Source organism: Misgurnus anguillicaudatus, chromosome 2 (genome assembly GCF_027580225.2).
Source record: "Misgurnus anguillicaudatus chromosome 2, ASM2758022v2, whole genome shotgun sequence".
NCBI classification, from domain to species: domain Eukaryota; kingdom Metazoa; phylum Chordata; class Actinopteri; order Cypriniformes; family Cobitidae; genus Misgurnus; species Misgurnus anguillicaudatus.
Genome location: NC_073338.2, coordinates 14,927,745 through 14,955,283, shown reverse-complemented (window position 1 = coordinate 14,955,283; position 27,539 = coordinate 14,927,745). Strand labels below are relative to the sequence as shown.

Sequence of the window (27,539 nt, the reverse complement as noted above, 5' to 3'; positions counted from 1 at the left end):
TTGGTCTTCTGAAACTAAGTGATTGTGAACATATCCTTAAACTTAGTATCATTTAGTAGTTTAGTCATTCTTGTATATCTTTTGATAATAAATTACATTTTATTATAACTGTCTTCTGTGTTTTGATAATCCAGTAAAGGATCTTATGTCAATTTTTATGTATTTTATATTTATTCGCACGTCCACGATTTGCTTTTCACCATGTGACAAGTTTAGGGTGGAATTTCATTAGTTTTTTATGATAATCATACACAGCAAAAAGTCCAGTTTTAAATTAACTCTCACAGAGTTGATTTCAACCATTTTTCAGAGTTTCTATAGCTCCACATTTATCAGAGTTAAATGAACACTTTCAAGATGTACACTGCTGGTGTTTATATAAGTACTACCAGATCTGATGATACCCATATATACACCAGCATTATACATTTAACACTGGTGATTTTGCTGTGAAAAAAATAAAAAAATGTGCAGTTTTTTGGTTTGTCCTTTTTAATGAAAATGAGCTAATGAAATGCAAACACTGATCGCAATAGTGTTGACTTTAAATAAAACAGCCAACATCTAATTCCAAGATAAGAAAAAAGATGTAAAATGCAATTTTAGGTTTCAAGCAGAGATGGTGATAGAGATGATAAAGTTACAGATTGCATTACAGGAGCATAAAATGTTTTTAAGGTGACATAGAATGATTGAACGGGGCATTTATCCTTGTACTGTGAAGTGACACGTAGACAATTTTTTTTGTTTTGGTCTGTAATGCCTTAGAAGCTTCCTAAAAACCTCTCTCAAATAGCTCTATTAGGGTGGGGGAATTTAAACAAGTGGTTTTGCACCTATTTGGCTTCCCCCTACTGGCTTAACTTGCAATCTCATTACTGACCTAAAAATACATCTAAAAATGTAGCCAATTATTTTAAAGTATTTTAAATTATTTTATTTTAAAGTGAAGGGGCAGGGAGATCCCCGTGATGTCATAAGCATCAGTTTTTCAGATTGGGCTGTTTTCTGGCTGACATTTCTAAAAGAGGAATTTCTATGACACTGAGATGTTTAGAATGTCTAGAACTTTTTGTATGTTTGTGAATGCGGGTAGACTACCATTATTCAACAAAGACAAGGTAAAAATGTTGGGCGATATGCCCTATTTTCAGATCGTCCTATCGTCAGCCTGTGAGATCGGCGATACGCGATATTATCGGGGGGCGGGGCAGTAGTTTACTCATTTTATTTAATTTTTTACTCATTATAACAAGTCACTTGATGGGTGGACAAAAAACAAGAGCAACACCGTCATGATCGCAACCTCCTTAAACCTGATACCATTAATGTGAGCGCGTCATTAAAACCCTATCATGATTACTTAATAACTGTAAAAACATGCATCTGCGCACGCGCACACACCTGCGCGCACATTCAAACAATTCAATGCATTGGTTTAGTGCTGTTGCAGAAGGCTACACGTGTCAAGCAGTGGTGCTCTCAGATAAGACTTTTTAAACGCATCGGTCCAGCGGAACACGATCATATTTTAAACACAATCATATATTAAACACGAGGGACGTGTTGCTACAACATGCATATCATAAACAGGATTAATACCTAGTGATCTGACTTCGGACAGAGCGCAGCTCTCTGCACGTACGCGAGATTGAGAGAGAGGCGCTAATATGCAGCGGGTCATATTTTAAACAAAAAGTAAAGTTTGCCTCAGCTCGCATGAAAAGCATTAAACTGAACAAATACATAAGGATTACTACTTTAGTTTATGTTTAGACTTCGGACAGACGCGAGTGCACGTGAGACAGAGAGAAGCGCTACATTTTATGGCGTAATAGCACTTTTGGGAGTACTTCGACTCGGCGCAGTAACACCCTCCCTCTCCCATTATGAGAGGGAGAAGGGGAGCGGACTTTTCAGGCGAGTCGAAGTGCTCCCAGGAGTGCTGTTGCGCCGTGAAATGTGGTTCCTCTTTTGAATCCGCTTGGAAAAGCGCTGCATTTTGTTTTGTGCCACCAGGCTTGCTCGTGTGGCTGCTCGTCTTGGGTGGGAGGAACGTTGATGTGTTTGGTCACTTGCAACTTCATCTCCAAATGGCACCACTGAATGAATGTGGCTAAGCTAAATGCTATCGAAGCGTCGCAGCGCGCCCACGTGCACGCACACAGATGATAGAGGGATGTATCAACAATTCTTAGTTAAGGTAATAACATATTTTAATACTGAAAATGAGTAGACTATTCCTCTAAGTGCAGTTACGTGCAAGAAGGAATTCTCTTTACAAGCTCTCCGCGTAAAGTGAAGCCCACAAACCCTCATGTGAGGAAAAGCATGCATTGTGGATGTTAATGTAAAACTATGATGATAATAATAATAATAATAATAATAATAATAACCATTCGCCAACTATCGTCATGACTATCGCCATGAAAGCCTGCCATTGGCGATATGTCTGAAGATCGTCGATACACGATACTATCGTCTATCGGCACAACCCCTATATCTGATCCTGCCTGGAAAGTCCCGGCTAGGTTCAACGATCTTATGTGATTTGAGATTTAGCGCGTCAAGTATTTATAATTAAAAAAGACAATGACCTAATTTGTGATTGTTACTGTAAATGATAAAAACTAAACTTTATATAAAATCCCTTAAACGTTTATTTATAACAAGAAAAATACTGAAATTAACGATTTTATAGACACTACCCTTTATTATTTTGCACAGAAATGCTTGCTTGGTTTAACTTTGATAATCTCTTTTCACTTTAGGTACAGAAACACCTGATGATTCCTATATCATTTGTTTCAGGGATCTCTTTAATATTACATAAGAGACAATCGTGTCAAATAGGTTAAGTGCAGACATTTTTTGTCATCGCTGAAATTTAAAGAAACTCCATGTTTTGTAGCTCAACTTTTGACAAGATAACCACCCTGTTTCAAATACATTTTAAAATGTAAACCTGTTGAAAAAATCAGTGTTGATGTTTTATATATATCTTAAATATGACACGCAGAGCAAATAGCACATTGGGCTAAATTGCATGTGCCAGCATGCAACAGCCCAACATTGATACAAGGAAAAGCAATCCAAAATGTACAAACTTAAACTAAATGAGAACTTAATTTTATAATGTAGCAATTCAGTGGGAGTAAAAGGAAATGATATTTAAAACACTATTAAACCTACTACTGTATTCTAATTTAATTTAAATTCCAGATTTAGCTGAAAGGTTAATAAAAATTAACTGGAATTATACAAATGTATAAGATTTTATGATTTAGCAGAATTAACTCTTTCGCCGCCAGCGTTTTTTAAAAAAGTTGCTAGCCAGCGCCAGAGTTTTTCATGATTTTCATGAATTTGAAGTTTAATGCCTTCCAGAAAATGTTCTTCTTTAAATATATAAACAAACAATATATAAAATAAAAGAACAGACCCTCTGCTTTCAGACAAAAAAACTGTTTCATCCTACCTTCAGCAGTTCTTTTATAATCAGCTTTTGAATATGAGTAGGTTTCTGCAAAAACACCACATTTTGAGCAAAAAGCAGCGATAATTCAATTTTTGTGACAGACTTTTCATAGAGATCCCATTCAGAGCGATCTTTAAAACAGACACGGACATGCAGCAGCTTGCCATAGGGCAATACTTCCGGGTTTCAAAAGTTGCGGAAGGTAGATAATAGCGGTATTGCGGAAAGACGGAAATACTCGTCATTGGCGGGGAAGCGTTTTCTCTTGATTGACGAGATATCTTGTCAATGGCGGCGAAAGAGTTAATAACAATTAATGCATTCGTCCAGCAAATATGCCCATAATTGTACATTAACTCGAAGAACGTTAATTCTGTGGTGTTCAAAAAATTACTTCTTACTGATACAGTACTACTTCAAAGCATGTAACAAGATCAAGGCAGATAAAGTGACATTAATTTTGCTATGCATTTGAACAAAGAAACAATTACAATGCGACTAAGAGACAAAATAACGTTAACGTTTTCGTCTGGTCTTGAGTAGGGATGTTAACAATTAATCAATCTTTGATTAATTGTCGATAAAAATTTAATCGTTAAAACGTAACTATTGTCGAAAAAGCAAGAACATGTGTGCATCGCCTGCGCAAAGCACATACACAGCCCGTGCAAAAATTAAACAAGAGTGCAGAAGTTAAACTAGCCATGATCACAACGATGCTCGATGCCAAACACACACACCTGGGCTTTTTAACCTCATTTGAGACGAGGCTTGCTGCTAATGCAACGAAATAGCATCCACAGTGGATCTGAGAGGGTCCGATACAGAAAATGCAAAAAGTTATAGGATACTGAAAGCAGATTAAAATGTAATCTTAAATTCTGTCAAGAAACTAAACTGTAAATGATAGTCGTTACACTCTGAACGCCCACAACATATATCATTGATCATCATTATTGACTGGCTGAGGCGCTACACAGGTTTTCTAATGGAAGGTTGAAATCTTATATTTATATTAAAATATAATATAAGCATCTTTGCTGAAAGTACGCCGACGCCACAGTTCTAAGCTGAGGTGACAACGGGAAAAGTGCCCTTCGTGTACTTCTTGGATATAATTACACACTTTTGTCATTGGCTATATGCCACTGCAGTAAAGGCTTATTGCACTGTTACTGTTAACTATTATTCGATTGACTGATCGTTAATTTAAACGATCATCAAATATGGGAAATTGCAAAAATTGACATCCCTAGTCTTGAGACATTTTAGCGCAGTTTTTATTTTGTAAACCACACTGTCTCGTTTTTATTCGTCAACAATATTGCATTGTACATTCAATTTGTCGTCGTCACATGACCAGCATTTACAGTGCATCTCGTTTTCGTCACGTGATAGAGGTTTGTTGACAATGATATTTAGTCATACTTTTTGTTGACGAAAGCAACACTTAAGTGTCTATCTTTTCAGCTCTGTAAATGTGACCCATAGCTTCACCATCAACAACGTTATTTTCTATTATCAATGTTTTTCCATGAACATACGATTAACTTTTTTTATATTCCAAATTCTTTATCCACAAACAATAAATCCCCCTGTATTTTCCATTTACTTTTTCTTGCTGAAATTAGATCCATTGTCTCCAAGACTTATAAAGAACAAAAAATGTACACTATTTTTGAAATCTATGATTTGACTTAAAGATGTGACCTAAAATATGCACTATTCTTACATATGAAATCAATGTTCCCGCAACAGCCGATTTGATTCTGACAGTGAATGTCACTTTACATTTAGAAATCCCACACAAACACGGGGTTCCCACGCGTCCTGGAAAACCTGGAAAATGAAAGACCAATTTTCCAGTACTGGAAAACACATAAAAAATGGGGGGAAGCGTCAAATGTCCTGGAAACGCTTGCGTTGTCCTGGAAAATTATTTTCCCTCCTGGTAGGATGAACGCAAACGGGTTAAAAATGTTATGCATGAATGTCTGTTTTGACCTGCCTTTAACGTGTAATATTGGGCTGGAGCGCTTGTCTGCTTTCATTTCCGCATGTAGCCAGCACACCGCCCCACGTGACACAAACCTGCCAATGTACGCGTTTGCGTAGCAAGTGCGCAATTTGACGACATAGTACGCTGGTAGGACTTGCCCCTCTAAACTACGGACATGTGAGTTCTGTGGTAAATATGCACGTGCGGTACTCCTGTCTGACAACACGATTCAGCAGCGTGGTGAAGCAGTTTCAGCTAATCATTGTAGAAAAGCAGAGAATACTGAACCTACAACGTAACATTCCCGTCCCTCTCCTCCTCCCCTCTGCCTCAGCACCGCTCTACTCAATGGCACTGCTCTGCCTCACTCTCTGTACCCCGTTCCCCATTTGCTGCAGTTGGGCTTAAAAAGGTAGTGTGTGTGTGTGTGTGTGTGTGTGTGTACGTGTGTACGTGTGTGTGTGTACGTGTGTGTGTACCTGCCAGCTTTTGGTAAATGTGAACCGTTACACGTAAGGATTCACTGTGAAAGCATTCGAGTCGAAGTCTAAGTGAAAAAAGAATGTGTTGTGTACAGTAAGTATAATACATAAAATATAGGGGTGTGACGAGATCTCTTGCGATTAAATATGTATCGCGAAATTAATTATGTCACGAGATTTCTCGGGGAGGTCAAATGCTGGCCGTTTCTTATACAAAATGCTGCATCCAGAGGTTGCATTTGTAGACTGCATACGTCATAAATTAAATGCATTATATTCTGTTTTTTACTGCGTTTGCTTTTTAAATCTTGCACAATAATAACAGTGACTGTATCATTTCTACTGTAAAGAATTGGACATATTAAAGATTTAAATGGATTTAAACGTTGTTTGTCTAAAAGCATCCATTTAAAATTAAAGTAACTGAAGTGGGTCATTTACCGCCCCCTGTAGGCATTTGTTATAGTACATAATTCTGTTTTTTTAGGCTATATAAATGTGTTTACTAGTTTTGATACTTTATTTGGACGAATTATTATTGCATTGTCATTATTATGTAATGTTAAAAGTTATTATTTTATTACCAAAAATATCAAATTACTTCATTATCAATTAGCAAAATAATTGTTAGGGACAGTCCTAGATTAGATAAAACGTTTAAAAATAATGTGATTTCAGTTTCCCATTTATCATTGAGGATTTCTTAAAAAAAAATGAAAAATCTCATCTCGTCTAGTCTAGTGAACCCAATCTCGTGTCTCGTCTCGTGGATTAAGTGCCTCGTCACACCCCTAATAGAATATGAAAGATATGAAAATGCTAAGGTATGAAAAGTAGGCCTAATTTCAGTAGTCAGTCAATATAAGTAGTTTTAGACTTTCAAATTTCTGTTGTCCTTTATAGGCAGGAGTTAGTGACGATGTCAGGAAGACAGAGCAAATTCAAAACTGAGTGGAAGGAAAACCCCCAGTTCAGGGAATGGCTAGAAAAAGTGTCTGGAGATGTGCATAGGGCATATTGCAAGCTCTGCAGGAAATCTTTTGATATTGGTAACATGGGAGTCTCAGCAGTCAGGAGTCATGCACGGGGACAAGGCCATGTTAAGATTTCTGGACAGTTAAACAGTGAAAGAAGAATGACAGATTTCATGAGGAAGACTTCATCAGACACAGGAGAGGGAAGTAGCTGTTCAACAAATAGAGAGCTACCAACAGCCAGTGTACATGAGGAAAGTGCCAGTAATGAAAGTACAGCATTACAATTGCCTAGTACAAGTGAACAGAGAAAAAGATCAGAAACACAGGGGAGCTTAGCATTCTTTTCAAGCCAAGCTGTGTTTGAAGCAGAGATTTGCTGGGTAATAAAGATGGTGATCAGTGCCGCTGCTAGCCATTTTGGTGCCCTAAGCATAATTCCTTTATAATGCCCCCCACCCCAACCCTGAGAAAAAAAACTTTTGTTTTTGCCAGTTTAACTTTTTACAAACATATAACTTAAAAGCAGAAAGTAAAATCTTCACAGTTTTAGCCAACACACACTAATTTGAACGTGCAAACTTTTATAGAATAGCAAAATAGAAAAAAAATAAACTTAAATAGAATAACAAAATAAAAAATTATCAAAATAATCCAGACATGTTTTTCCCAAGTACAATGTCACTTTAAATAAATTACATTAAATAAACATCAATAATAAACAAGAATACCCAGTATTCTTAAATAAAACAAAGATTTAGAGAACTAGGTGTCACAGTAATGTTTGCTTCATATCAGCTGGCGTCAGTTATTTGTAAAATGCATATGCATAGGTAATGTTTTACAGTAAAATCTCAATTTAACTTGCACTAAAGTTATAAATTATAACAACATAGTTTGCTAACATTGATGTCAGCACAGCAAGTTCGAGGCGCGTTCGAGGCCCATTCCGATTAGCAGCAGCTGCAGCCCATGCACATTTCCCTTATTAGGATTGATTAAACATGATGGACTTACCTGCAAGTGATGCACGCGCATCATCCCGCAGTTTTTTCCGTTTTCCGATCCTGACTCCTGCTGTCTTTTCGGGGCCATTTTTAAAAGTTGCCTACTGTCTGGCCGTTTCTCAATCCGAAGGATGCAGCCTGCGCGAGGTCGCATATGCAGGCTGCATACGTCATCAAGCCTGGTTTATTTCAGTTAACTGAACATTACACTATCAAATCATAAGCATATTACAACCATTTACGATTAACTAAGAATAATAGTCAACTTAATAAGCGTTTATATTACGAAATAAGAAAGTTTTGATGATGTATCCAGCCTAGAAATGCGACCTCTGGAGGCAGCAGCCTTCGGATTGAGAAACGGCCTCTGTCAAACTTCGTCAGGCGCCCGCGCGATCAACCGGCATGGACCATCAAAGGCTGGGGCGCATACTTTCTATACTAGAGCAATTAAATTATCTCGTTTCCCCTTTTTTGTAACATATACATGGATAAAAATTGCCTGATAATATTTCTATAGGCTAATGAAATTCTATCAGCATTATAATTTTTTTTTCATTAGGGGTTATTTTTGGTGCCCTATCAGCACCTGGTGCCCTACGCACAGCGCGTGATGCGCGTTATGGGAGCGGCGGGGCTGATCGTGATGTCACACTACTCGTTCAACTCCAGCTCTGATATCTCAGGCATTTTTGGTCAGATGTTCCCAGACAGTGAGATTGCCAAGAAGTTTGCATGTGGTGCAACAAAAGCAGCTTACCTTATATGTTTTGGCTTGGGTCCTTATTTCAAAGAGCAACTGATCTTAAATGTACAAAATATAAGGTACAATTGTAGAAAATAGCAAAGCTTCTCCAAAGCTTGGGATATATGATATACTTCAGATCCATCTCATACACCAGTAGGCTAAATGGATTTTGCATTTAAACACATTTAGCTTTACAAAAGGTCTATCCATTTCAGCAATATAATTGACAAAACAGTTACAAAGATAGGATAAATCGAAATAATTTAGAGTCAAAAACACATAACTCATCAGTTTATGCTATACCAGATGCATAATGTGCCTTGGTGCGAGCACATGCAATTAATTTAGAAGTCCGATAATAGTTAATATTTTCTAACGTTAGTGACTGATTGCGAATACAGCTTGACTGTGAGTTTGGATTTTTAAACTGATATCAGCAACGATGATATGATACTATCACTACTACCCAGCCTTAGTTGTGATAACTTGACTCACACTGTAGCAGCTGAAAATGTCCTGAAAATGTCCTGGAAACGTCCTGGAAAATCTTTACAAGAAAAGAGTGGGAACCCTGCAAACATTAGTGTAAATTATAGGATTAATTTGATGTATAACAGAAAATCTTGATACATTTACACTAATACATTTTTTAAAACATGGTAATGTTTAAATATTTTGTTTCAGTGTTTTAATGTCAAACAATCCTTGAAATGTGGGAAAAATGAAAAGGCAGCAGAAATGGCATCGTTTGCAAGAAGCAGCCAAATTCTAGTTTAGTAAAATTCATTTCAGTAGCCTGTGTGACGGTTTTACTCTGGTTGTGTTGCTTGGATGTAAACTTCAAGACAATAAGGCCCGCAACATTCTTTTTAATTTGGCTACACCTATATAATTTACATGATTTTCTGGTCTTTATACTTTGTGTTTTCTTTCAGCAATGGTAGATATAAATTCTTGTTTGAAAGTCAATTTCAAAAGTTTTATTTGATTCAAAGTTTTGAAAAACAAGGGATAATTATTACTTTAAATGATGTGAATTTCAATGAAGTTATTAGGCTTGTTTGACTTCATGAGGCGCTGCCAAAATCGACAGCCATATGACGTCAAAGCACCGCAAGAGTGATTCGCGAAATCATACAGAGGAGTTTGCTTTTAAATTGCTCTCATGGAACTTTGACGTCATCCGGCTGTTGGTTCTTGCGGCGCCACATGAAGTAGAACAAGCCTGAAGGCTGCATCAATCTTTGGGTAGTGGGTGGAGCTAATTACTCAGTTTCGCAGAGTGCATTTTGGTGAAATAAGTCCATCATAGTCCGTTGTGAACATTCTGCTTCAAAGAGGAGGTCCACGCATTGAATATTCTAGTGTTCATGTCCTTCAAAAAACTACCATGGGCTATGGAAAATCGTTGTGACCAATGAACCATATTGCTTGAATTTACAGGTAGGCTATGTATTGGATTGATAAAGTTGCCAACCTGATAATGAAAAGTAATTTTTGTTTTAGAACATCCTTCATCTGGTGAAGATTATGTCGGTCCTTGCTATGTTCTCAGCGCCATGTGAAAGAGGGTTATCACTCCAGAAGAGGATAAAATCAGATGTTAAGTCTTCATTATATCAAAGCACTGTAGAAGATCTGATCCAAATCAGTGTTGAGGGTCCTTCTTTGGAGGCATTTGATGATTCAGCCTCAGTGAAAAGATGGATGGCTGGATGAGGGACAGAGAGCCAGAAGGTGGCGTTTTACTTGTAATAAAGACATCTATTAACATTATACATTGTAGTTGTGGTGCTGCTTAATTTTTGGATGGGTGTGCCTACATTTTGCTGGCGCTCCTAAAGTGCTACCAAATAAAAAGTTAATTTTGGGCCCTGCAGAGGGTGTGTGTGTGTTGGGTCAAACAGAGTTTTCTAAGGAACGTGAGAAGGCAAAGGCTCGTGTAGATTTCCAGAAGCTGAGAGAGAAACCGCAGTTAAAAGATGATCTAAGAGAGATATCTGGACTGAATCACACAGGTTGAAGATGTCGACCCTGAAAATGATGACACACTTTCATGCACACATGCACACTTTCAGATGATATTTTGTTTTTACATCGATTTTATTGAAACCCTCTCTGCATTAGAGTAATGTACAAATATGATTGTATTGTATCTACAGCATGTATTCCCACAAGGGAGACAGAATCTATGAACACAAAAAACCCAGGAGAGGACGAGAGGATCTTGTGCTATGGGCTTGTCTGGTAAGCTTTCAGCGATCATGATGAGGTGTTTCTCCAGCTCTTAGCTTACTGTTAACATGTGTCATGAGTCATGACATGCTGTGCGGCCATATCTTTCATTCTTTCAGTCAAAAACTGCCAATCAAAGTTCAGGTCAGTAACTCAGTATGTCAGTCTTGCTTGTGCCTTTGTCGTCGTTGTGTGTTTGACGTCACTTCACGTTCTGTTTCAGAAGAATTTTACCGTGAGTGTGGTTGTGTTTTTATAGTCTTGCACTCATGTGTCTGTTTAGTTTATCACTGAGGCTTTGTTGCTTGTATTTTGTGTTTAATAGGAATATAATTACAGACCTGAATACCTTTTGTCTTTCTCTCTGTAATTGATAAGCAGTGACCAGCAGTGGCGTAGCAGCACACATCTGTGAGCCCCCCGCCCCAAATTACGAGATGGGACCCCTCCCACCAACAGTGACTACGTTTACATGCTGTCAATATTCGGGTTATGGTCGAGTTAAGGTCGGGTTTCGGGTTTCTGAAACATTCGGAATAACCCGTTTACATGCGTGAGCAGAGAGAGTTACCCCTGTATACATGGAATTGGCAATATCCTGATGTAAACTGTGATTAAAAGGTAAATGCTGTGATTTTGCGTGGCTCACTAGTGCGCTTTGCGGTTTTACTGCCTTCATTTACTAAAATAAAGGTATTATTTAAATCCAGAACAAGCTGCACCGATGTAGAAGCAGGGTAGGCTAAGTTGCATGTCTTTCCTTTTTTTGATAAAAAGATTAACACGCTATATACTAGCCTTCAGCTAAATATATTTTTTTTTTTAAATTAATTGAAGAACAATTTTCTAACAAGAAGGTTTTTAAGTGCAATCAGAGCATCTGTAAATAGAGAACACAACCACGTCTTAAAGAAATTTAAATTAGACAGTATTTATGCACCTATAAATGTACAAAACGAATGCAATAGCTTACAGAAGGCAATGAATATTTATTTATGGCATTTTCAATAATATATTAGTAGATAAATTGACATATATAAAGTATGAAAACGAATAAATCATTATTTTGGCTAAATTAAGCTGGAAAGATAATTTTTATAATTGTCATCCTTTCAGAACAAGCTTTTATGCTATCTATAATAACTTACATTATATCCTGAGTGTTACTTGGCCGAAAATATGTAGAAATACATGCAAGTACAAAAGTACAGAACAAAAATGTTTAGCTCACGCGGATAGAACGAAAAGCCGTTAATTAAGCGGACTGAGGACGTCCAGAAACAGTCGAGTCGGCAGATGATCACCAATGTTCATAATGATTCACGCAGGTACTGTTGATGATAAACTTTCATATCTAAATGTCAGGTAAGAGTCAAGTATTCAGTCAGTTAATAATAAAGCCACCGGCGTTATTGCAACATCCTAATCCACAGAGCGGACGCTGCATACAAAGAAACAACCTAAGGTTTTTATTTTAAGTGGTTTTAATGCTGGTAAGCAATCAGTTATATTATGCCGCTTTGTATTTGTGTGGATCAGTTAAATTAAAGTAATTTTAATCTTAGAAACCGCATCTATGCAGACGACGCTATGCAGTTATTCTGTCATCTTTCACTTTTTTCACACATTCACTGTATTTAACGAAATATGAATAGCAGTATTACATTTTGAATTCAAATTCACAAAAAAAACCCAAGTTACTCTCATAACTATTGACAATCTATTTGAACTTTATTATACATGTATGATGTGAAAAACAATAGCAATATATTAATTTAACGTGCAAAGCGCGGTTGTTGCAATTGGTTTCCTCCTCGCTCTAAAAGTGTATATAAGAAGTTCCTCTACTCAAAAGACCAAGATTCCTTGCGAATAGAACATGCGCAGAACACAAATCAATGTTCCTTTTGATGGGAATATCCCGATGCGCGTTTACATGACCAAAATTTCGGGCTAGAAAAGAGGTAACCCAGGGGTAATATTCGGGATTTTAAAAACAGGAATATTAGCATATTCTGGTTTTTGCCGGTGTTTACATGGACGTGCGCGACCGGGTTATTGCTAATATTCCGGATTTGAACAGGTTATTGGCTGCATGTAAACGCACTGAGTGATGTAATGTCCAGTACCTGCTGTAATAACTGGGTCGGTCTCTCCATTTACATTAAATGAATTACATAATTCATTTAATGGTATAAATACAATTTATCTTTTTATTAATGCATTTTATGTCATTATTATTATTATTAACATTATACAGGCCAAATAATATTTGTCATGATTTTGATAGGCTGTGTAGTATAATGCTTTTCAAAAAAATACAGCCAAGAAAGCATTTTTGTTTAATGAACATGCAGACAAACTTACCGCTGTTCCGAGTTTGTTTTATCAATAACAGATTTTTTTTAGCATTTCTAATCCACATTTTATTTAACAGAGCAATTAATGTTTGGTCATGTCTTGCACTCTAAAAATGGCTGGGTTATTTTTGACCCATAATGGGTAAATATTGGACAGAACACCAACACTGGGTTAATATTGACCCAATGCTGGGATGTTTTAACCCAACTGCTGTGTTATTATACCACATGGTTGCATAACAACTACCTACACTCTAAAAATGGTTGTGTTAAAAGCAACCCCATTGGCTGGGTTGTTGAAAAAAATCAATAATGGGATTAATATTTTGGGTTTGGGTTATTCTCGCTGGGTTATTTTTATCATGTGCTTTATTGTAAATCAAGACCATTGTGAACACCAAATAAAGGTTTATTTGGCTGCAAAATAACTGCAAACTCTATTACATTTTTACAGTTGGCAGTTGCAAAATCAGTAAGAAGACTGCTTACTGACCTCAAGTATAAATATATTTACTAAATATCATAAAATATGCACATTGAAGTACGGGTTGAATCAATTGTTTGAATTTAAGACATAAACAAAGAAACGATGCAATTGTTAAATTTACAGTGAAATCATTCACAGATGTGTTAAGTTTTTGACCGATGTTCTAAGTTTCACAGTATGGAAAGTATTTGACTAAAAATACTTAATTTATTAAAGTTACTCCTCGTGAACAAAGATGTACAAAGAAATTGAACAGCAGAGGATTCATCCTTTTGGAAAATGACAGACTACAGGAATTTCCATTTAGAAGCACATTGCCTGGGTATTTATTTTCCAGCATGTAAAATGCCTTTAAACATAGACTAAAAAAATATGGAAGTAGTTTCCGTGACGTCACCCATTGGTTTGTGAAGCTTAAAGTAGGCAATGCGTGCTGTTGCCATCTTGGCCGAATTGCAGTTTAACTTCCGTATTGGCTCCATCAGAGAGACCAGAAGGTTGCCCCTAGCTTAAAACATACATGAACAGCTGCAAGTAGTGTGCTTTGTTCAAGAGCTAGCCATTAATAATTACAAAAGATTGAGAGATCTGCTGCAGGTTTTCCCGTGGCCAGGACGAAAGGAAAGGGTTTCGAGGATTCTGTCCAGAGAAGAAATTCTACCACATTTGTTGCAATCTACAAAAGAGGAAAAACTTTTAGTGATCTGAACTGAATGATCCAATTCTTCAGAAAACCACGTGGGCCAAGTGAATTATACATTTGATAAAAATTATAAGGCTTCCTTTTGCATTCTTGCCCGCATTACCACCACGTGAGATTTTTTTCCAAAAATGCAATGCCGGTCGCCGATTTGCATAAGACTTTGGTGTTAACCCTCTGGGGTCTAAGGGGTTTTTAGGGCCCTGGAGAAGTTTTGACATGCACTGACATTTGTGCTTTTTTCAGTTGCTTAAAAACATAATAATGGCAAAAGTCTTATAACACTGTGTTCAGCACAAACTGGGCTACTATATTATATGATCAACATGTATGTACATGTTTGTATTTTTGAGAGAAAAATGTTTATGCATGGTTTTTGAAAAAAAAAAATTTAAGTGACTGATATAAGTCCAAAAAAACCATACTAAACATGTTTTCCCAAGACTTTTCAAAACAGGATCTAGTAGTCTAGAGTTTTTTCTTTAAAATGTGAAAATCATTCTGCTTACTCGTTTACATAAGACAATATATTGATTTACAATTTCAAAGTCACTTTTTGGTTAGGAAGGCAATATGCAAGGAGGCTGGGAAGCTCTTGAATAGTCTGTGATTGACAGCTGAAGAACAAAACACTTGCATAATGAGCTGCATAATGAGCCTTTAGGCAGTAAGACGACGCCTTGTTACGTGTTTGTTTGTGAAAGCAACACAAAAGAAATGCCTTCCCATGTGTGATCCTGCGTTAAATAAACTTACTGTGTAGAGATATACGCGAACAAACAGGGTTTTAGATGTGTTTAGATGCGTCTGACGGAAGCACAAAGAAAACATAAGCGCCTGGAGATAACTTGTATTTACAGGCGAGAGGGCATATTTTACTAATTTACCACAAAGCGCGTCAAATATGAGGCATCTTGTGTTTGTGTGTGCGTTTGGACCTCGATCCCGTCACACTGACGAAGCACACACTCGCGTCTGTTTGGAGATAACGTTAGGCGCGAGTAAACAAGTAGATGTGATGTTTACAATTGCATATTTTATAATGATACCACAAAGCGCGTGAAATATGAGGTATTTGTGTGTGCGTTTGGACGTCGATCGCGTCTGTTTGATGAAGCACACACACTCGCGTCTGGAGATAACTTAAGTTACAGTCTGAGTAAACAAGTAGTCATGTCACCAACACTTGGATTAAAACTCAACACAGCACTAAAGAGCTAAAGATGGCTAAAGAGACGGAGTCTCCATTGATGGGGATGATTAATGAATATGGATGATCTCTGCTCTTCTCTTCAATGGAGCGGGGCGTGGCTCATTATAGATAATGCAGTAACACGAGAAAGACGGTACATCTCCCTATTCTAACACAGTTAACAACGAATTACAATATTTGTTTTCGATTTCACTTACATCTTCCAAAAGCAGACATTCCAAGCATTATGTAGACATGTATCTTTTGTTTATATGACAAGTATTCGTTAAGTTACAGTTAATTTTTCTGACGTGTTTCTGAAAAGACTTCACTGAGGGAGAGAGAACAAAACACGCATCATGTTTATTTTCTTGATTTTGCGAAAAGCACAACATTCTGTTTTTATTGGGAGTGGACAGATAAAAACTAGACACTTTAACGTTTTAAATGATGTATAAATCATATCTGTATGTCCAAAATCAGCAGAGTTATCTAACTCTCTTTGCGGAGTGATTGAAAAATAAAGACTTTGCGGCGCCCGTGCCGCCGTCGACCCCAGAGTGTTAAACTCCTTTAACTGTTGTGCCAACAACAAAGGCTGCAACCACACAGACTGACAAATAGGATGATCTGACTATAAAGTGCGCTGTACTGCAGCAGAAATGTTCTAAAAAACATATAAACTTACCTTGAAACAACCGCTTCCAGTGGCTCTGTCCTTTCACAACAACCGTTGCTGAGCACATTCAAACATGGGGCGCGAAGCACCTGAGCCTCTTCAATCAACCCAGCAGGTTTAACCCAACAACTAAAAAACTGAAACTACCAAAAAAGTGTTTAAAATGTAAAAAATAACCCAGCAAAACAAACCAACAGACTCAACCCAGCATTTTGGGTTAAAAAAAAAACCCAGTCATTTTTAGAGTATAACATGGGGTCACTTTTAACCCAGCATGTGTTCTGTTCAATATTTACCTATTATGGGTAAAAAAAACAGCCGTATTTAGAGTGTAGTTAAAACCCTTGTCTATAACATCGCTACAAAGTGTAGAAAAGATGTGCAACAAGCAAAGGAGAAAAATGACACTTGACACTTTTTTTTGTCAGGACCAGGGCGAAAACGATAACCCTAAAATAATTCTTGGGACTTTGCAGATGTTGATCCTCGCATAGTTCATTTAAAATGAAGAACTAACCCAGCTAACAAAAAAAGGTCCCCTGGACGTCCCCTAAATGTCCTCTGCGAACGTCCCCTGGACGTTATCGTGTAGGGTCCCCTGTTACGTCGAGCGGACGTTCGCGAGGACGTCCTCCGGACTTTCACAAGGACGTTTGCAGGACGGTCAGCGGACTTTCGGGACTTTTAGGGGACGTTCGCCTAAAGTCCTCAGCACGTCGTTTTATTTCATTACACCAATGAAATCAGACACGCTAAACAGTGTTTACCACAAAGTTCTTTTATTTTATTTGAACAGTTGTAAATTTCCTGTGCTCCGTGTTTGTGTGTGCGTGCGCAAGCTCCCGTGCGCGTTCCTGATCTCCCGTACGCGTCAGTCAAACGCGCTTCAGCTCCGTGTGTGTGCGTGTCTCTGGCTGTCTGCTGGACTCCGATGTCAAATATGTCCGTTGTCTTCTAACCTAAAACAACGAAATGAACACATTTAAAAGTTAAGTAGTTATTATTTATTGGGGTGGTTTCCCAGACAAGGATTAGCTTAAACCAGGACTATGCCTCAGTTTAATTATGAAATATAACTAGTTTAACAAACATGCCTTACTAAAAACATTACTTGTGTGCATTATGATGTTAAACAAAGGGCACTGATGTATTTTAAGATTTCCCTGTCTGGGAAACCGCCCCGATATGTTTAAAATGTCTTGAAAAATCTGTAGCAAACATTTAAAAGATAAGGGAGACTTCGAATTCTGTGCTAAAACTAGAAAGCATGCACAACTCACTTTTACATAGCATTTCATGGTTATGGCATTATTGTTGCTGTTACAGTCTACTCAAAGTAAAGGTGGGTAAATGTGGACATACAGTACTGTGCAAAAGTCTTAGGCCAGCATGCTACCATTAGATTAGTTGTTTTTTGCAATGTTATAGTGATCATATATAATTATTTCTCAGTGTCTTTATTATAATACAACCAGAAAATACAGGAAATGTGTATGTGGTATTAAAAACAGTATAAAGTACAAGCTGAGGTGTCAAGTATTTAGGGTAAACTCCCATTCAACTTGAGCAATAGCAGGCAACTGCAGGATCTCTTAAACCTAAATGAAATTAAATTCTAATTCTAATCATTAAATGACTTAAGGCTTTTTTGAGGAGAATGAAGTCCTGAAGATGTGTTTCGTGCCAAGAGAGGTCACACTAAATACTGACTGATGCCTGAAAAAGACATTTACTTCTGAAAATTGTTTTGTTTTTAATTGTGTGTAAATTTTTCCTGTATTTTCTGTTTGTATCTTAAAAAAGAGTGAAAAATAAATATGGATGGACATTAAAACTTTGCTAAAACAACAAAGCTGATGATGGTGGCCTAAGACTTTTGCACTGTAATGTATGTTACCCATTTTATGTGTAAATGCAAATCAATATGAATATGAATTCTCCCAGTATGGTTTCGGCCGGTCAGGCTGGTGTAGCAGGATTGTTTTAGAGGGGTTTTGGCCTTTTGTATCTGGTCAGGCTGGAAGACCAGCTGACCCACCAGCATATACCAGCTTGGCTAAGTTGGTTGGCTGTCTTAGCTGGTTTAAGCTGGTCCTCCAACCTGGCAAAACTGGTACGTCAGCTGGTCTTCTACCCTGACCAGCTACAAAATGAACATACACATCTCAGAGAGAGCAAAGGTCACACAGAGTATAAAAATGGTTTACTATGACATAAAATAATGTAAGTTGTCTTATACATTGATCTTTGATATTATTGTAGGTTTTTGTGTTAAAGGCATCTTGAAGTATACTAGTATATGATACTATATGTATCCAAAGCATCAAACATTATTTTTGTTTTAAAAATAGACTATTAATTGCTATTTATGTTTATGTGCTATTAACATTTACAATGTACATTCTTATTTACAACATTACAATTTACATACAATATATATAAAAAAATAATTTTGAGATGTTTGGGATTCACACAGACTCACTATAATTCATTGTTAGTTGCAAGTGTGAAACTGAGCTGCTGAAATTCGCCCTTTGTAACTGTAGCATCCTCCTATTTCCCAAACTGCCTCCCCTTTGAAGAAACAGATAACGAATCTACAAACAAAAACAATCCGTAATAAACATGGGTTAAAAGTCAGCAGTGACTAGTAATGTTCCATGTGTTAGGGCACATACCATCTTTTGAAAGTCAGCTTGGCTTGCTCATTGTCTGCTGCATTTTTCCAACCACTGCTGTGGTGTTGTCCTGTATTTGGTCTACTTTCAGAATGATTCTCCACTCCAGGATTTCTTTCAAGAATGTGTTTTGAAACATTAATATCATTACTAACTACACCAGTAAAATAAATGAACAATAAGTCTGTCTGGAAGAAAATGCCTATCAATATCAATAATTTAAGAGAAAAAATAACAAAATACTGTACCTTGATTCATTATTGGAAGAAATTGACTGAGGTGCTGCATTTGTGATAAAAAACAATTAATTAGATTTAAAAATTGATGATTGTATTGTAGTAACTGTTGTAAAATGTTGAATGCTCTATCATTTGTAAGTCACTCAAGGCATATGCAAAATTAATAAATATAAATCAAGTAATCATCATTATACTACAAATACTGTACCCTGAGATTAAATATATATAGTTTCTTAATTCCACACAAGTATAACAATTTAAATGGCTAATAGAATTAAAACGTACTCACAATAAGGTGCCTCGGGCAACATCAAAACATCTTTTTGCTTTTTCTTACTGGTTGCTCCTCATCTATAAAAGAATGATAATATGAAAGTAAATCATAGTGCCCTTATAGTTTCACCTGGCTTCTCAGCTGAAAAACTACTAATTGCTGTAAATAATGATTCATTTTCTTCACTTTCAAACTGGAAATCTTATCCTCAGGTCTAGAAACAACAAGACAAAAAAAGTCGTATTTGATATTATTAAGAAACGTACACAATGATTACAACTGTTTAAAATCATGTTACAATGAATGCAGTGACAATGATATCACCTTCAATAATGATTTCACTTTCAGATAATTTACTATCCTACTGAACTGCGACATGCATTTTTTTTTTTAATCATTACAACTCTTGGTCAATATACATTACTGTGCGGGGGTCTTGGGACACCATCACCGGCTTTGTTGTTTTGGCAGGGTTTTGGTGTCCATCCATATTTATTTTTCACTCTTTTTATTAAGATACAAACTGAAAATACAGGAAAAATGTACACAAAATTAAAAACAAAACCAGTTTCAGAACTAAATGTCTTCTTCAGACATCAGTCAGTATTTAGTGTGACCTCTCTTGGCACTAAACACATCTTGAGCTTTTTTGAGGGGACTGAAGTCCTGAAGTCATTCGATTAGAATGAGAAATTAGGATTTAATTTCATTTGAGATCCTGCAGTTGCCTGCTGTTGCTCAACTGAGGGGAGAGTTTACCCTAAACACTTGACACTTCAGCTTATACGTTTATATTGTTTTTAATACTACATACACATTTCCTGTATTTTCTGGTTGTATTCTAATAAAGAGACTGAGAAATGATTATATATGATCACTATACAATTGCAAAAATAACAAATCTAATGGTAGCATGGTGGCCTAAGACATTTGCACAGTACCTCACATAAACATTGTATATTTGGCTTGCCAGTATTTGTTAAGGTTAAAAAGAAGTTTGGTATTACTTTGCATACTTTACCTGTGTGAGAAAATAGGCTACTCTGACTGCATATTGTCCACAGCTGTTTGTCCAGAATGGGACATTATTTATTTTGGTCTCAATACCCTTCAGATAGAAACAACCATGTTTGATTATTTTTTATATGTAGCTGACCTTCATGTTAATCTTTTTTATTTTATAAAACATGAAAAAAATGTTACCACATTCTTTCACTATAACCACAAGGATGGTGCTACCTCAGCACTTATTTTGTTCTGTAAAATGGAGCGAAACAGCACAGGAAACCTGTAAGTAAAGTCCATATAAATCTGTAAGTTCAGCTTGCAGTACACAAAGGCAATATACACAGTTAGCCATCTTAAACCTTAGGCTGAAATTGTTTTCCAATGTTTTTCCCTTTTTCCTGGAAACATGTACGTTGTTTAATCTTAGTTTTTCTCAAACCAGTATTAATATTACAGAATAAGATAAGCTGATCTGCTGAACTTACCTTTTTGGAGGACATGTTTAGATGTTTAAAGGCTGAGAAAACAAAATAAAGAAAGTTAATATATACACACATCAAAATATATTAAATGTTAAAATGCTACCCAGATGTACCCCCAACCCTTCCAGAGCTTTTATGTATTATTATAAGAGATTTGATTCAATTTAAGATTTGTATTCAATAGGCTTTATGCCCAGCTGCACCACTTCCTGAACTTCAGCCAGCCCACTGCCTCCTGTCCGCCATCACCGGACAAACAGACCAATCCAGGTGTGTCTGATTATTGTTGTTGTGACTACTGAGGTCAGGCACACATGGATTAATCAGTTTGTCCAATAATGGCAGACAGGAAACAAGGAGCTGGCTGAAGTTCAGGAAGTAGTGCAGCTGGGCATAAAGCCTATTGCTACCATTAAAAAGGTTTAACCATATACCACCAAATAAAGGTTAAAAAATAAAGTCTAAATGATATATTTATAGGCTACATACATTCTCGTTGGTCCATTATGCTGCACACTTATTAAAAATAATTGAACCACATCTACAAACTTATTTTGGTGATTTAGCCCACAAGTTACATAAACAGGCATGTACATTGTTTTTACAACGAATTAAATGGCTTTTTTTACTGCGTTTGCCACAGTATTCAATCCTACACGTTATTTTACTACAGTACAGTAGGCGGCGGTATACTGTAGTGTGCAGTTCGTGTCCGCATCATCATACGCGCCAGTATCGCTGGAAGACTGCAGGAACAGAAACCCCTGGAAAGGTAAGTTAGGAGTTTTAATTTAAACCTTAAAATGTGGGAAGAATCAATTCGGACAGAATCTCGCGCACGCTCACACTTGTAGGCCGTTTCTCAAACGGAAGGCTGCATCCTCGAATATGCAGGCAGCATACGTCATCAAGCCTGGTTTATTTCAGTTAAATGAACATTAAATTCGCAAGTCATAAGCATATTACAACAATTTACGATTAACTGAGAATAATAGTTAACTTTATAATTGTTAATATTCTTAAATGTGACAGTCTTGATGACGTAAAAGTCATACAGCCAAATGCTACCTCCAGTGGTTAGCCTTCGGATTGAGGCGCAGCAACTTATTAATATTACTTCAAAACCTTATACATTTACTCTAACACTGAAACAAAGTAAGTGAGTAACTTAAATATGGCTACAAACCTCGAATGAGTTATCAAACTGCGCTCTTGAACCAATATAAATACTGTAAGTTAAGTTATATGGCAACGATGATAACGAAATCTTACCTTGTAACGAAAACTTGTCGAAATTACCAACTTATCTAACAATTAACTACAAAATAAACGGGATGTGTATAAAAAATGACGAAATTTAAAGGCGCTTTTGCTTATTACCTCCACCGAGACCGTTGTGTCAGTTGAAGTTTGACGTGTGAGGGCTCGTGCCAGATCTCGCACGCAGTCAAGAGGCTTGTTTGATAAATGCGGCGCCGCAAGAACCGACAGTCGGATGACGTCAAAGTACCGCGAGAATGATTCAAGAAATCATATTTCGTCTCGCTCTCGCGATACTTTGATTACTTTGACGTCATCCGGCTGTCGCAGGCCACCATATAGAGATGCGAGTCAAAATATATACTTTTATAACCATATATGACATTTCAATGTTGTGACATTTAAGTTTTCCTGGCTAAAATAATAGAATTTGGTAATATTTGTTAATAAGATTATTAATAAGTTATATTTGTATATTTAACTTGTATAGCAAGTTATATTTGTTGGAACAAATAAGGATATTGTTAATAACAAGCTGAGATGGTGAGTTTTCTGGCTATGGTTTTAAATGATGTTTAAGAAGGGGAAAGAAAGAATAGGTACTTTGGTTTATTTCGTTTACATGCATAGTTCATGGGGAAATTGTTCAGAGAAAGCATTCAAACACAACCTAACATCTGATGCTTTTTACTGTCTCATGCTTTTCTGTGTTCCAGGGTCCGATGTCACGATATGGCGCTTTTCCAATGTAGGGTACAACTTGGCTCGGTACGATGCAGCTCAGCTCGCTTTCGTTGCTTTTCCAGTACAGTTTAGTATCGCTTCAGAGTGGGTGAGATTATAGGCAGGGGTGCACATAACTGGTGCGTATGTGCAAATAGAAACAATTCTAGCGTACCAGCGTTGCTGGAATTTTGTTACATAGTTAGCTAATTTACTTCGACATAAGGGATTTCTATCAGTGGTAAGATATTTAATGTGTGTTGTTAGCAGTGATCCGCATCTCAATGCTTCAGACAGTTTGCTAGTACAAGTATACATTTATATGAGTTAGGCTAGTATTTATTTATAAAGATTACATAAGTAAAAAACTATAACTTAAAGGCTTATTTTATGTACATCATTGTCTACCATGTTTAAACAAAATAGATATGGCAAAGAGAGTAGTCAGGAGAAAAGTGATGATGTCAGCATGTAGGATGTCTGTGCTATGAATAGTGTGAGTACCAAGTAACATCTCCAGGTGCTACTTTGAGAACCAGGACAAAAAAAGTTATGTGCACCCCTGATTATAGGCTTATTGTTACAGTTGCGTCCCCTCTACTGCCGTAACATCATCGTAAATGCGATACAAACACACACACACACACACACACACACACAACATGGAGCAACAGAGCATATTAATGGAATGCAGCCACAAAATCAAAATTGACACCCACAAGTAGATTTTCCACTACCTCTCTCACATGACAGGTTCTGTACAAACACCCGTGTCATCGGTATGTGCACTCCGCTGACAGAACATTTATGCCTATACTTTTGGTGCGTTTTGAATGCGGAGCCATGCGCAAAGTTACAAAATGCCATGCAGACATGGGTGCAGTGGTGTGCTCTGCATTTTTGTGAATTTGCACATGGCTTCGCATCCGAAACCCATTACCCCTCTCCCAAAAGTCAGCTGTGCTGAACTGGGTCATACTATGCAATGGAAAAGCATCAAAAGTGTCCTACTTCCTGGCTTGAAGGATATAGGTAAGCAAATTTATCTGACATACCAAAACCTAAAAGTTATAAAAAAAGTTTTAATTCTTTCTTGCAGTGTAAACAACGGCATTTTGATCTTAACATTTATTCACATTTAATGAGATATGGAGATTTTTATCTTTTACAGATGAAGACATACATTTGAGTGAGACGTTTTTATGTCCATACACTGCGGGCCACCATACATGAAAGTCACCATCATGTTTCTACAGTAGCCCTAAATGGACAAACTGTTCTACAGAGCGTGTTTCGTCCATATGTTGTCTCAAGGGCTCATTATAGCAAACATACATGTAGACCACTGGTAGGCAGTATCCACGCGTGTAACCACAGAAGCAGCTTGGCCAGTTTAACTCACAAACGAAGAAACCGCAGATTGTTGTGTATGTTTTGAGAAGACCAACAGCAGTGGCGGCCGATGACTTCTTTTTTTGAGGGCGCTTGATGCGAAGTTCATCACAACATGTATGTAGCCCGTCATGTGTGTGGTTCCTTTTTTCAAGGTGTGTGTTCAGCGCTTTGGGAGATCCTGTGTGCATCACGTGTCTTGTCGAGGTGACTGCCTGTTGTAGATGCGTTTAAGGGGTTTGGGATAAAAGAGACGCTCGGGTTTGCCAGATACTTGCATAATCTCATGTGTAATCAAAGTTTACTGTTAAGGGAGTGTCTTGTGTGAACGTGAGCGTCTCTTTTATCGTAAACGGTTTTGACGCATGTGCAGCAGGCACTTATTTTGACGGGGCACGTGATGCACACAGGATCTCTCGACGCGCAGGACACGTATTTTGCAAGAGGGGACTACACGCATGATACTCCGAACACTTATTTTGAATTAGCGCCCCTCGGATGAGGAGTCACGAGCGCCACTGACCAGCATTGTTCGAAGTAAATAAACAGCGACTCGTTGCAGCAGTTTGAGTTAAGTCATTCCTCAACTTGGCCTATTTTTGTTCTCACCGTCGCAAATAGAAATGGCTATGACGCAGTTTTTTTACCTGATGGGAGGGGTTCTAGTGGACCAATAACAGCGCTTGTGGTCCGCGTAGAACTGACACGCTGTTAAAAATCAGGCTACGCTCAGGCTATGGATAACCTACGATGTAGACCTTACGCACGACTATAACATGGGCTTCAGACGATGACATTTTTGTCCGGTGGCAGCTACCATAGAATCTCATTGTGTTTCAAAATTGAGGTTGCTTTCTATTTACAATTTCACCGCTAGATGCCACAACAAAATATAATACACCTGTAACAGATATAACTTTTGAATTGAAATATGGTTTAGCAAATGCTGAAATTAACATGAGTTTTTGTGTCAAAGTATTGTTTATTGTTAGTTCATTGTGGCAAATGCTAACAAATACAAGCTTATTGTAAAGTGTTATCTTTGCAATTTAATACTAAACTTAAAAATTTGTAATTTCAGAGGGGTTGAAGGTTACAATGTTTTGAGCTCATTTGTTAACAGTAAACAATATAATAATATTGGGCTTGTTTTTGAAGCTGCGGTTACTTTTTTGTCTCACAAGAGCTGGCAACACTGAAGACAGTTTAGTAAGAAACCGTATAGAAAAAAGAAAAATAATAGAAAAAAAGGAAAATTATGAAATTACAAAGTACACCTTATTTTGCAGTTTAACCAACACTTTGACAGTTTAAATGATGGGTGTAGAATGTGAGAAATTGTTCAAGTTTACATGAGGATGTATGTCTTACCTGTATCTTTTTTATTGTTCTTTTCCAGCTGTTTGAAAGTCATTCCTTGCAACAGATTGAGTGGCTGTCATTCTGCATTTCTGTTTGCATTGCTTTGCTTGCATTTGAATCCTTTGCAATAATAAAAGTTTTACATTTGAGCTGTAGTTGTAGATTCAAGTTTGTTTTTCTTTGATATAGCCTAATGTATTTGTATAGATTTTTGCTGTGTGACAATTATTTATCATGCAGTGCTTCATATATGAGAAAGACAACGCTTGAAGAACCACACAACACTCATATTAATGTATGTGTCATATTAATCAAAATAAACAAGTACTTGCACTTAATTTATATTTAATCGGGTGATATATAACTTCACAATGGTGGATTCTTTAACTATTACATGAATATGTGCATTGTGATTTCGATTTATTGACGATAGTTACAGTCTTAGGAATAGTATGGAAAATCATTTACTAAAAAAGACATGGTGCCAGATCTTTATTCACGTTAAATGTAAAATTATTGTACAAATGTAAGCAACTTTAATGGGATCTATGTAATAAAATTAGTAAAGGGTCTATATAAAGCCATGTTTTTACCATACTAAGTAGTATAAACATAAAGAAAAGATATTAATATTAGATACTATAAACTTCGGTTTTCATTAGTAAAGCCATAGCAAAAACAGCATTTTTACTTTGATGTCTGCATGAAAGGGTAACTCTTAAGTGTAACTCCCTGCCTTATGGTTAAATGTGTAGAATGGGTTTATATTTAAAGCTTTGAGTGGTTTCACGTCCCCGGAAGGTCCGCCAGCGAACGTTATTTAGCGGACCATATGCGGACGTTCCCGCAAGGTCCGCCAGCGAACGTTATTAAGCGGACCATATGCGGACGTTCCCGCAAGGTCCGCCAGCAAAAGTTTTTTAGCGGACCATATGCGGACGTCCCAGGAAGTTCCGCCAGCGAACGTTACAATGCGGACCAATTGAGGACCTAAGATGTCGTTCGCAACGTCCGGGGGACGTCCCCTGTTTGCTGGGAATGCCTTAAAGGCGGAGTGCACGATGTTTGAAACCAATGTTGACATTTGAAATCATCTAAACAAACACATCCCTACCCCAATAGAATCTGGACCACCTTTTATTAGACCCACGCAAACCAGGCAACGATGTTGGTTAGAAGACACGCCCCTTGCTGCTGATTGGCTACGTGTGTTTTGGTAGTCGGCCCGAATCCCTTTTCCAAAGCGTTTTAAGAATGCGTGCACTCTGCCTTTAAAGTCATAATAAACAAAGGCGAAGCTACATTAAGGGTATTACATTAATCCCTATTATAGATTTTTTTTGTCAACTGTAATGTGCCTCCTCCAGTAATAGTAATTAATAATGATGATTATTATACATATTGTAATAAATAACAATATGGATCTATATACAACTGCCACTAACAATAATAATAAAAAATATATATATTTTTATCATTTGGTGTAGGTGGAGCAGTATGCGGAGTTTCCTTTGCACCACTGCGCAGGAGTTAGCCGTGAGTCGTTAACTAGCTACACAAGTGACACAATCAGCAAGTAAGCTAATATGGAAAATATATATTTATCGTACCTGCTATTACTGTAACGGTTGCAACAGCATGCGAGTTATGCTTAACTAATTAGTAAAATTTCAGCTGCATTCTGATTTTTTTGTCTTTTACATCATGTTATTAGTTTGGAGAAATTCATCTAGTGAAATTAAAATGAAGACCATGTCTAACTCTAAATTGTATGTAATTT

At 37.1% G+C, this 27,539-nt stretch overlaps 2 long non-coding RNA genes across 12 annotated transcripts; one reads left to right on the top strand and one right to left on the bottom strand.

Moving 5' to 3' along the window:
• Positions 1 to 17,103: 17,103 nt before the first annotated feature.
• On the bottom strand, positions 17,104 to 22,478 carry LOC129426418 (uncharacterized). 11 transcript variants are annotated; one of them, XR_012372190.1, is made up of 10 exons: positions 22,209 to 22,476; positions 21,026 to 21,057; positions 20,900 to 20,938; positions 20,736 to 20,820; positions 20,554 to 20,640; positions 19,548 to 19,609; positions 19,268 to 19,301; positions 19,020 to 19,133; positions 18,824 to 18,938; positions 17,104 to 17,300 (listed from the first exon to the last, which is right to left on the bottom strand). It is a non-coding gene; the product is annotated as an uncharacterized lncRNA (long non-coding RNA). The 11 variants fall into 11 exon arrangements; XR_012372188.1 differs by having other exon boundaries at positions 20,736 to 20,938; XR_012372191.1 differs by having other exon boundaries at positions 20,736 to 20,938; positions 22,295 to 22,476.
• On the top strand, positions 21,686 to 25,634 carry LOC141368820 (uncharacterized). The gene is made up of 2 exons (XR_012372196.1): positions 21,686 to 21,794; positions 22,999 to 25,634. It is a non-coding gene; the product is annotated as an uncharacterized lncRNA (long non-coding RNA).
• Positions 25,635 to 27,539: the final 1,905 nt, after the last annotated feature.